General features: G+C 45.7%; 1 pseudogene; it reads right to left on the bottom strand.

Moving 5' to 3' along the window:
• Positions 1–256: 256 nt before the first annotated feature.
• On the bottom strand, positions 257–998 carry LOC113914658 (annotated as a pseudogene).
• Positions 999–12,465: the final 11,467 nt, after the last annotated feature.

Below are 12,465 nucleotides of genomic sequence, written 5' to 3'. Positions count from 1 at the left end.
TTGTAGATCACTTTGGGTATTACGGGCATTGTAACAGTATTAATATTTCCAATCCATGAACATGGGATCTCTTTCCATTTAATTTTCTCTAATTTCTTTCTTTTTTTTTTCAGATACAAAATATTTGGTCATATATTCATAATTTACTTGACATTTCCAGCGCAGTGAAGATTCAATAGCAAAAGAAACTTCTTAAAAGAGAAGAGAAAGATACGGAGCTCTGGAGTTTCTGTTGGAACAGGACCCTTCTGTTTGTTTATATACCTTTAAGTTCGTTTAGTGTCTGATCCAGTGTCTGATGTAAGCCCACATTCTCTTCTTTGGCCTGGGCAAGTTTTTCTTCCAGGTCATCAATTGTCTTTTCCAGTTTTGCAACCATTCTCTCTGCAAATTCAGCACGGGTCTCAGCCTCTTTCAGTTTGTCAGACAAAAGTTTGATTTCTTCTTCATATTTATCCTCCTTTTCAGAATACTTTTTAGACGCAGCCTCGAGTGACTTCAGATAGTTAGTGACATTCTTGAGCTCTTCTTCCTGGTCACCACATTTTAGTTCAGACCCCTCGGCACACTCCTCCTCCCTCTCCAGCTCACCCTCCAGGATGACCAATTTACGAGCCACCTCCTTGTATTTGTGGTCGGCCTCCTCAGCAATGAGCTTGGCCTCTTTGAGCTGCATCTCCTGAATCTCCATCTTCTCATCTTTCATGGCCCGGTTTTCTATCACCTTCATTCCTCTCTCGCTCTCATCGGCAGCCTCTTCTGCCTCCTGCAGCTTCTGCAGGGCTGTGACCAGTCGCTCCTGAGCCCCGTCCAGCGCCTTCTTAACAAGCTGGATGCATAGATTGAGAGCTGCCACATCCCATTCGGCTTTCTCAGGCCCCTCACGCTAGCTGTCCAGCTCCTGCTGCAGGCCCTGCGCGCGGGCCTCTGCCTCATCTGCCTGTTGCTGCAAGGCCTGGATCTTGTTTCACCGCCTCCAGGGAGTTGAGGCCAGCCATGGCATGGAGGCGCGGAGGCGCGGAGGTGCACGCCGCAGGCAGTGGGCAGCGGCGGGCGCTGGGCTCCGCTAAGCTCAGGCGAAAGCTGCACCAGCCATGCCCCGGCCTAATTTTCTCTAATTTCTTTCATCATTGTTTTACAGTTTTTAGTACACAAGTCTTTCAACTCCTTGGTTAAGTTCATTCAAAGTATGTTATTCTTTTTGATGCTCTTGTAAATGGGATTGTTTTCTTAATTTCCTTTTCAGATAATTCCTGTTGGTATACAAATGCAAATGTTTTTGTGTGTTAATTTTATATCCTGCAACTTATTGAATTCTTTATTAGTACTAACAGGTGTGTGTGTGTGTGTGTGTGTGTTGTGTGTGTGTGTGTGTATCTGTGTGCATACATGTAGTCTTTAGAGTTTTCTACATATAAGAGCATGTCATCTGAAGAGGTAATTTTACTTCTTTCTTTCTGATTTTAATGCCTTTTATTTCTTTTTCTTGCCTAATTGCTCTGGTTAGGACTTCCAGTACTATGTTGATAGAAGTGATGAGAGCAGACATTCTTGCCTTGTTCCAGATCTTAGAAGAAATGCTTTCAGTTTTCCACCATTGGGTATGATGTTAGCTGTGGGCTTTTTATATATGTCCACAGGCTGCTGGGTTCTGTGGGTGGGCTTGTTCTTTCTTTCTCCCATAGGAAAACCCATGACTCAAGGGGATCTCTCTCAGAACTGCACTGTGCCAGGTTGGGGGTTTAAAGTGAAACTTTTCTTCTTACCCTTTTCAGTGTGTCTTTTTTCATTTCATGCTCCGCTGGGGTGCTGTAATGTCTCACCTGGATTCTGAAGCTCTCATAAGGGTAGCATCAATGGATGGTTGCTAAATTGGTGTTTTCTCTGGGAGGGCAAGGGCTGAGACTGCATATTCCACCTGCTGACATCCTGCTGATGTCACTCCTGATTGTTACCGTCTTGAAGCCACTGTTCGGAGTGGTTTGCCATGCTGCAATAGATAACTGAAACAGGTTTGGGTTCCCAGTGAGATAGGTGCTGTAATTAACCCGAGTACATGTCCCTAACAACTGCACAAGCTGCCTCTCCATTTAATCCATAAAATGAAACTAATAAAATCAGACTGAGGATATGCCAGATTTCCAAGTCACAACAGCCTACTAATGATGCCTGCATGTTTCAAAATGTCTGCTAATAATTCATTGTTTCGCTCATTCTGCTTTAGCTTGAGCAAGAGGTAGCTCTAGGTTGCAGCACTTCCAGCTTTTTCAAAGTACACATAACAAACGGGCTAAGTGAAACCTTGAAAGACCTCTAATGTCCACAGCTAAACAAAGGTGAAGACAGATGAGGATCCATTCTTCAGCCACTATACTTTGATTGGTGGTGAGGAGAGTCTGAAAAACAAAAGTGCTATCAGTCGATCTGTAGTATTGCAGGTTGGGAAGATAGTTACACCACAGGGCCTTCTCTAAAACACATGCCTGGAAAAGAAGCATGCCTGAGAAGTAGATTCTCTAGATCAGCGGTCAGCAAACTAGAGCCTATGAGTCAAATCCCACTGGCCACCTGTTTTTATAAAAGAAAGCTTTAGTAGAACATAGCCAACCTATGCATTTGTGTATTGCCTGTGGCTGCTTTCAAGCTAAAACAGCAGGATTGAGGAGTTGTGAGAGACTGTACTGACCACAAAGCCAAAAAATATCTACTACCTTGCCCTTTACAGAAACGTTTACCTAATTCTGCTCTCAATAAGTGACATTTAGCTCTTTTTTATTTATTTTTTTTAAAGATTTTGTTTATTTCTTTGAGAGAGAGAGCGAGCGAGCATGAACGGGGTGGAGGGGCAGAGGGAGAGGGAGAAGCAGGCTCCCCGCTGAGCAGAGAGCCTGATGCAGGACTCGATCCCAGGGCCTGGAGATCATGACCTGAGCCGAAGGCAGTTACTTAACCAACTGAACCACCCGGGTGCCCCAATTAGCTCTTTTTTATCTTCTAAATGTCTCTCAAATCATTCACACTTTCCTTCATTATTGTTTTTAAATTGTTAATCATGAGATATTTCAAACATACATAAAATTAGACTAAATAGTAAATAACCCACTCACATACCTACCACTGAGACTAAGCAGATGTTAACATTTAGCCAGATTTGTTTCATCTTGACTTTAAAAATGAAAAAAAAATACAAATACAGCCAAAGAACCCCTTCCCTTCCCCCTCTCCCCATCCCCAGAGGCTGTCATCATCTTGAAATTGGTGTGCTTCCTTCCTATTCATATTTTTGTAGTTACTACAAACTTATACAATTGGCTACAGGTTGAATAATTTTTACATAAGTACTATCATCATATTGTATGTATCTTTTGGTAACATATTTCTGCTCAGCATTATCTTTCTGAGATTTGTAGATACAGATACATGTTTATCTAGGTCATCCATTTTAATTGTATTATGGCATTTCATTTTATGAATTAACCACAGTTTATATAACCCAGTTGTGTAACAATCTAATGAGAGACAATTTGGTTGTTTCCAATTTTTCTTTTAACAGGGCTGTAATAAACAACTTTGTATACATCTTCTTGCACACAAGCATATGAATTTCTCTAGGGCATGTTCCTAGGAGCCCAATAGCTGGTCAGAGGGCATGAGTGTGATTACTTATCTTCTGTTCGCCCTTCCAGATAACCACTCTTCACCCTTTCCATTCCTGCTCTGGATGCCAGGGAGCTGAATTATGTGGACCGATCAGCAGGCTCCCTTGCCTTCTGCTCCCCACTGTGTTTGGCCAGTGAAGGGAACCATCTGCAAAGGTGGAGAGGGGGAGGAAAGTGGGACCAGGGTATTTATTCCCCCAGACCCCTCTCCGTGGGATTGCAGCAGCCTGGCTGGGTCCCTCCGGTAAAGGTCACAGGTGCCTTCTCACAGCCATCTGTCCCAGGTTCCAGTGACTGCTCCCTCAGCTTTCTCCTGCAGGCCTGAGGGTGGTACGGTCCACTAACCCTAGCTCCTGGGGACTGCACTATTCCTTGTGCCTTTCCTGTACCTTGTCCATACGTTTCTAAATAGTCCCATTATTAAATGTGCCTCAAATTATCAAATCTGAGTGTGTCACCTGTCTCCTACCAGCACACTGTCTGGTACAATATGCATCTTCAACTGTACAGAGTCTGTAAATTGGTCCCCGAAGTGGCTGTAATAATCTGCACTTCCACAGATTCGTGTATGAGTCCCTATTTCCCCACATTCTCTCCAAAACTTGATGGGATTTGCTTAATGACTTTTGCCAGTGAGACTGAGCACGAGCATCTTTCTCTATGTTGATTGGGTTTTTTGGGTTTTTTTTCACCTGTCACATGCCTGCTCCTGTTCTTTTCGATTTTTTTTGGCTTTTTCTTTTTCTTACTGATTGAAATGAGTCCTTTATATATACTGAGTGCTATTTCTCGTTGGACTGAGAAAAAAAATCTTCTCCAATCTAGGTTTTGTTGTTGCATTTGACTTACAGTGTGTGTGGCTTTCAGTTTTCAGATGATCAGCATCGTCAATCTTTTTCTGGCTTTGCTTTTCATAATTTCTTAAATTCTTTCCTAACCCACTGCCATAAACATATTCTCTTATATCTTCTTCCCAAAGTTTTCTAGTTTTGCTTTTCTGTTTAGATGTTTAGCCTGTCTGGGATATATTTTTGTATTTGGTGAAAGGTGGGAATATAATTTTATTTTTCCATATAAATAACTAGTGTATTGGATAGCCCTTCTTACCTTCACCAATTTATAACGCCACATTGGCAGCATTTCAAGACACCCAATGGCACATGGGGCTGTTTCCCCTGTTTTGTTCCATTGGTCTATTTGTCCCTCACCCAGGACCACACAGTTTTTATAAAACATCTGGCTGTCTGGCGAAGTATCCCACCACCTCCCCCAAACCTGCTTCTTCAAGGACTTTCTCAGGTCTTTGTGCATTTGGGGTAAACCAGATCATGACAATTTTCTTCTGGCTCTGATTTTCTAGTAAGTTTAATGATAAATGAAAATAATATGTTAAAATATATATAATAAATGGTGTATAAATAATTTATAATTTTTTGCGTTAAGAAAATCATATGACTTGTCTTTTCATTCATTAACAAGGTGTAATACACCAACATATTTTCTAAAGTTGAACTGTCTTTGAATTCTAGAGATAAGCCTTATTTGGTTGAATTATTTTTCTTAATACAGCTGGTTTACCTAGGATTTTCACGTCTATGTTAATAAGAGGAATAACCGTATGATCTATTTCTTGTGTTATCCTTGTCCAATTTTTTGTGAAATAGCTCATAAGTGATAGCTTTCTCTCGTTTTGTATTATCTGACTTAGTTTTGAAAGAATTCTCTAAATTTTGAAGAATTCCTAGAACCCTCCCATAAAAAAACCTATGCCTCGTAGCCTTTGAATTACATTATCAATTATCATTCTAGTTCATTTAATCGTTACAGGTCTAGTCAAGTTTTCTGAATCTTGCGGAGTCATTTTTAGTCCAATACATTTTTCTAAGCTGCTGTCTGTTTCATCCACATTTGCCAGCACATGATGTGGAGGAGCAGCTCCTCTATGACGGCCAGATGACCTTGCACCGTTCCTCACGGGCCACAGAGGCGAGGCTTCTCCATGGTCTGACTGCATCTTTTTTTTTTTTTTAAAGATTTTTTTTTTTTTTATTCGAGAGAGAGAGAATGAGAGATAGAGAGCACGAGAGGGAAGAGGGTCAGAGGGAGAAGCAGACTCCTGCTGAGCAGGGAGCCGATGCGGGACTCGATCCCGGGACTCCAGGATCATGACCTGAGCTGAAGGCAGTCGCTTAACCAACTGAGCCACCCAGGCGCCCGGTCTGACTGCATCTTTACAGAACCCCCGTCATCCTCCTGAGGACATGGGGAGATAGGCGGCCATGTGGGGAGCTGTCGCAAGCCTCTTTACCATGCACTTCCTCTGCCTCACAGAACACTCCCTATTTCGTGACAGGTTGCCATGAGACAACAAAATTTTGCTAACTGAATGAAACTCAGACCTCCCGTCTCCAAATCCAGCAAGCTTCCCTCAGTCCCACACTTCCTCCTTGTCATCACAGAAAGGACTAGAGCCCACCTGGACCGGCCCGACCCCCCAAGCGCTCCTGAATCCCCGGTCCTCTCCCCAGGTCAGGGTCTAGTGAGGCTTTTGCCCTGGGATACGTCCATATCCACTGCTGTGTCCCTCTCTAGGCATAGTGTCTGCCACAGGGCAGGGCTGATCTCAGGTGCTCACAAACCCGGGGTGATTGAAATGGATTGGCTTTTTGATTTGAGAGGCCTCCAACACCGAACAGTGCTGACTCGGGGAATCGCAGCTCCCACAACGGCTCATACATCAGGACCTCTTTAATGGGGAATTGTGGAAATGTGCTCCCTGGAGCTGTCTTAATTAAGATTGCAGCCTCTGAGTGGACTCTCCCCGCTATCCTCTCCTCGTCTTCGCTCCGTGACACCTAGGGGCGGAGTCCAGCTGCCTTTGACAGGGCTTTCCTTCTCCCAACATTTCTGCTGACAGGCTCAGTTTGGAAACAGTTGAGCTGGTTGGGGATGGTGGCCTTTCGGCCAGTATGAGCTCCCTAATGGGAAACCCAAATGAGTGAATAATAAAGATCTTGCGGCCCCGTGCTGCCTAGTTGTCAGGAAAGGCTGCGGCTGAGGTTGGAAATAGGTAGAAGATAAGATAATCAGGTTGATGGCTTGATCCCGGCACCCACTCTCTCCACTCGCATCCTAATGCCAGTTTGTCCTGGAGATTATATTCCAACCAGAGACTAGAGGTGGACTCCCGCCCTTCCCACCACCTGTTGGCTTCAGTCCCCAACCAGAGGGCAGGCTGGGTCCTAGCCTCCCAGGGGAGGAAGGGCCGCCATTCTTTCTCTCTCTGTGCACAAGGACATCTTTTTAGTATGCTCAGGGAACACAAAAGAGAACTGGGCTCCAGGAAAGGCTGGCTTCCCGAGGCAAGAGTCCAGACCCAGCCCAGAGCCCGATGCCACCTGACAGCTTCCTGTCAGCCCAAACTCCCTCACTCAGACTGGCCCTGGATTCTCCATCACCATGCTCAGTCCTCTGGTCACGTCTTCACTCAGCAAGTGTTCACTAATGTGTGTGAGGTCTTGACACTCTAGTTCCATGTCCTTCTTCCCCCTCCCCCCGCACACAGTTTTAAAGTTTATATAAGATAATTTCCAAAGCACCTTTTTTACCAGGTATGACTCATCTTTCAGTTCATGGCTGTAGGTTTCTCCAGTTCCTAGCTTCTCCAGGGAATAATTTAAAAAGTGTAAACAAATATTTAAATCATTTGGGAGCTCACTATATAAAAGCTCTAGGGGTGAGCTTCTTGTAATGATGTGGCCATTCCTTAAATCATCTGTGGGTAAAACCTCCTTAAACAGGAGGGCTCTTGGGTAGAAATCTACTTGAGTGAATAGAGCCATGAAACTGCACCAGGCAGGACAAGAGGGGAAATATTGTGTATCCATTTGTCCTTTATATATTCAGCTGCCCTCACTGGTTCACAGGGGATATCAGAAATCCTAATCCCAGAAAACAGATCCTTCGCACCTGAGTCCCTGGCCCTGCTTCTCCAGCCTAACCCTTTCCAACAGCTTCCTGCTTCCCAGATCAGTAATTCTTCGAGTGTGGTTCCTGGGCCAGCAGTATCGGCATCACTTGGAACATACAAGAAATGCACATTAGCAGGCCTTACCCCAGGCCTACTGAATCAGAAACCCTAAGGGTAGGGCCCAGCAATCTCTGTTTTAACAAGCCCTCCCAGTGATTCTGATGCACACAGTTTGAGAATCACTGCCCTAGATGGGGGCACCCCCTTAGCAAGATCTGCAAGGCCCTCCACGGAGACACGGGCGGCCCCAAGGAGCCGTTGCGTAAATTAGAAGTACAGCCTCCTCTGGGAGGACGTAGCTACAAGCATGCGCTTGCCGAGGGGAGTCAGAGCTGTATTTCAGCCCCTCGCCCCCTCGGTAGGGTGTGCTTATAAAGCCAACAGCCTGCACAATCATACCCGGCAGCCCTGCCCGCAAGACCAGACCCTCCAGCCTCCTCACCCCTACGCTCCAGCCACTCCGAACATTTTCCAATTCCCCGAACACATCACGGTCCTTCGTGCTTCCTTCTCGCCTTTGCCCAAGCCCTTCCCTCTACCTGGAATGCCTTTCCCCTGTCTCCCACCTAGAAAACTCCTACAACCTTTAAGAGCCAGCTTGGCCGTCTCCTCGGGCTCCCTTGTCACATTGTGCTCGCCTCTCACGTTGTTCTTGCCTCACTGTGTTCTCACTGTTCCTCGCATTGTCTCTGCCCCCCTGCACAGGCAGGAGGGATGTCTGATCCGTCTCTGTGTCACAGCGTCACATTCATACAATGGCAGAATACCAAGCGTCAGTTCTCTGTCGGGTTCTTGGCACTGGAGGTGCAGTGAAGGTCATGTCAGGTAGGCCAGCCTCATGGAGCTAATTCATAATTAAGTGAACACTCCAAAAGGAGGGAAGGGGGGAGGGGAGAAGCAAGGCCTTTGCCAAAGTGGGGAGAGGCAAATGCTTTTCTGAATGATTTAGAAGCTGCCTTAAAAGCAGGGTGACTTCCTCTAGCTCTGGGAGGACAAATTCCTGTCCTCTCCAGATTCGTTTGTGAAGGTGAAAAAAACGAAGACCAGTCCCAAGCAGGAAAAAAAAAAATCTTCCATGGCAGGAGGGATGTGTCCTCCCACCGGGCGTGGTTCAGCCCCAGCCATTGAAGGGCCATCTTGCCGTCCAGAACGTTCAGTGCCACGCCCATGGCAGCTGCAGCCAGGAGTCTGAACAGGGATAAGCCCAGATGAGGAGACTTGATGCCTCTCCTCCTTATAATTAAGGCTCTAATCACTGTGTCAGGACTCCAATCAGGTTGGCATGCCCCTCCTCAATTAGCCGCTGATCTAATTATAAGGCATGAATTGCAAGTTTCCGCTCACTTCAGTAATGCAATAATGGGGTTCCTTATGGAAGCCATTTGACTTCTGAACTGATTTCTACACCCAGTGAGCAATGAAGGAATAAAATAGGAGTTCAGTTTACATGCAGAAAACATGAGTCTCTTCAAAGGAAAAAAATAGGTTTGAAGGTAGAAGGGGAGTGATATAAAGAGGTGCTTGCCATCATCCAGAGGGAAAATGCTCTGGAGCAAGGCGGTGGGGATGCGGAAGTCACCCCAGACAGACATATAGAGATGTTTGGAATATAGACCTTGATGTGGGAAGAGAGAGCGAGAGGGATCAGGAGGGAGATGAAGGGGTCTAGTCTGGATTCTGAAAGTGCTACAGGAAAAGCTAGAACAGACTTTCCAATAGACAGACTTGATTAGTACACTCCGCAGCCTGAGCCCAGAGGGTGTACATGCACACACGTACACACCCCCATGCACACACGCACATACAGGCACACACGCTGACGCTGAGCCCAGCCCCACTTCCCTTTATTGGCATGACTGTGCTATAAGAGACCGCCTTTCGGAAAGCTCAACAGAGCTAAATCAAAGCCCCATTCTGTAGCCCCAGCTTCTTCAGTTTCTCCCTGTAATAACAAATTGTGACCCTTTGCTCCGTGGTGCAAAAAAGCCTCTCCGGGGGCAAGAAAGCAGATAGTGTGGCCAACAGAAAGGAGGGAAAAGAAGCTCAGTCGTGGTGCTGATCCAGTGTGCTAAAAAGGCCAATGCCCACATCCTTACCAGAATTCGGAGTAGACGCACACAGACATGAACCCACATTCACAAATACATGTAATATATACAGAGACACTCCGACCTGCAAGACATGCACACATGCACACATACACACATACGGAGGCTTTCTCGCTCACAGAATCACATACAAATACACAGAAAACATAAACTTGCACACACGAACATCACACAACAAACAGGCACTCTCTGAAATACATTCATTCACTTAAAACAGTTTTGAAATAATTATTCAGAAAATTAAAGCAAAAAACAATTTCATGCTAATTATCTAGATTTTTTTTAAATAAATAAAATAAAAGTGCATTGTTTCATTGAATGTGCTGAACACTCTCCAGCTATAAAACATCTTGTATGGGCGTGGCCCGTTTCACTCAGCAACGGAAATACACAAATGTTATCTCCTTGACACCTCACAGGGCTTTTCTGTTGGCGTGTTTCTTTGTCATTTCCACATGCCTTTTGTGCTGGGTGCTGGCTGTAGTGCTCAGCACTATCCCAGCCCTTCTTAGCTCTTTCTCTAGCCCCAGAAGCTGGAAACCGAAAGACTACACTTCCCAGATTCCCATGCCAACAGAGTTCTGGTTTCTATTCCACTAATAGGAGACATTCCCATGAGATTCGGAAGGTGGAAGACATTTAGCAGGCAGGTAGGCGTTGGCAGGTGCAGGCAGGGGGTTTTGCCGTGGTTCTGTTATCCATCCCCCTGTGAGTTACCCACGTCAGGGTTTCAGGTGGCAGAGATCATTGGTGGTGGGAATTCTTGTAATTTTTATAACTGCCTGATTTTCTGAGACTATCAGCAGTTTTCTCAACCTTTGCTCTTCCAAGCCCTTCAAATATTTTTTAAACATCAAGTTCCATGTATCAGTTCCTGTCTGCACGGAATACCTTACGTAGTCTTCCGGATGGATACAAATGTGCATACCACACACGCGTAAACATCATTTTTCCCCTGTCAGGTTAAACACATCTTCATGAACAGTGAATTAAAAGGAATGCTTTTATGTAGTGCCATCAGATTTGTCTATTTGCTTATGCTCTCTGTATCCATTTCCTAGGGCTGTCATAACAAAATGTCACAAACTGGCAGGTTCAACAACAGAAATGTGTTGTCTTACAGTTCTTGTGACCAGAAGTCTGAGATGAAGGTGTGGGCAGGGTTGGGTCCTTCCGAGAGCCGTGAGGGAGAATCCGTCCCATATCCCCCTCCCAGCTTCTGGTGGTGCGCGGGCCCTCTTTGGGGTACTTTGGCTCCTGCTGAATTACTCAGATCTCTGTCTTCATCTTCATGTGTGTCTCTGTGTCCAAATTTCCCCTGTTTGTATGGACGCCAGACATACTGGATAGGGTACCCTAATGACCTCATTTTAACTTATTACCTCTGTAAAGATCCAATTGCTGAATAAAGTCACATTCTAAGGCACAGGAGGTTGGATTGCAACATATCATTTTGAGGGGGACACAATTCAACCCACAGCACTATCCAATTCCAGGTAAATGCCCTGCAGCAGTCAGTTGGATGGATCACTCAGGAATTCAGAGATGATTTAGGCTAGAGATAGAGTTGGAAGGCTCAGCCAAAAGTGGCTGGCAAGTTCAATCAGAAAGAATAAAAAGGGTAAGAGAAGAGGTCTGAACGCAGAATCCTGGGGCACACCGACATGTAAATCCAGGGTGAAGGAAGAGAAGATTGTGAAGAAACCGAGGAATAAGAAACATAGAGAATTCAGTGTCCCAGAGCCAAGAGAGGGTGAGATGAGGCATGAGGATGGAGAACTAGAACATGAGGTAGATTGGACTCCAGGCTTGCACAGAGGTACATGCAACGTGCTACTTCTGGAAACTCCATCAGGACCCCATGGACTAGCCAGCAGTGCTCAAATGCCACTATGCCATCCACTCATGGCCCTGGACCTCCCTGCCCCTCCACTCCTGGGCCCAGGTCCCACTAGCCCTCTGCGGAGGGTCTTCTAGTTTGAGGGAGGAGGCAGTTTCCTCACTGGACTCGTCGGGAATCTTTTAGAAGTGTTTATGAGGTTAGAAGTAACAAAAATCAAATTTGAGACTTAAGCAAAAAATAAGGACACATCACTGGAGTAGCTCACAGAATTACAGCTTCAGGAGCCAAGGTGGATTGGGTTCCCTGAGAAGTGGACTCTGAGATGAATATTAGCATGGAGGGAGTTTGGTAGGGAGAGCACAGGACTGGAAGGGATGTGGGGAGAACTCAAGTACCTATCATTCTTGACAGAAGCCCTGGACCACCACTGGGGGTATTCTGAAGCTGGGATGATCCTTCAGTGCTGGGACAAGAGTGCCGAGAGTTTACCCCCTCACATTTGCCAGTTGTCCTGAATGGAGGCAAAGGCCAGGCCTTTGTAACCCGCCGGAAACGGGGGCATGACCTTAGGCAAGGCGACTCTTGTCAGCTGAGGCAATCCCCGCAGGAGACAGAAGGCTCCGAGCCTTCGGCCTGCAGCTTGAGGTAAACAGTCCTTTGTTCCTATTACAGACCGGAAGTGTGTGCCCCCGCCAAAATTCATATGTCAAAACCCTAACCCCAACGTGACTATATTTGGAGATAGGACCTGTGAGGAGGTAGTTAAGATGAAATGAGGTCGTAAGAGTGGGCCCTAATCCAGTAGGACCGGTGCCCTAATACAGA

The sequence above is a fragment of the Zalophus californianus genome, chromosome 11 (assembly GCF_009762305.2).
Source record: "Zalophus californianus isolate mZalCal1 chromosome 11, mZalCal1.pri.v2, whole genome shotgun sequence".
Classification (NCBI taxonomy): domain Eukaryota; kingdom Metazoa; phylum Chordata; class Mammalia; order Carnivora; family Otariidae; genus Zalophus; species Zalophus californianus.
Note: the sequence above shows the minus strand (reverse complement) of the source record. Positions and strands in the feature narration are given on the sequence as shown.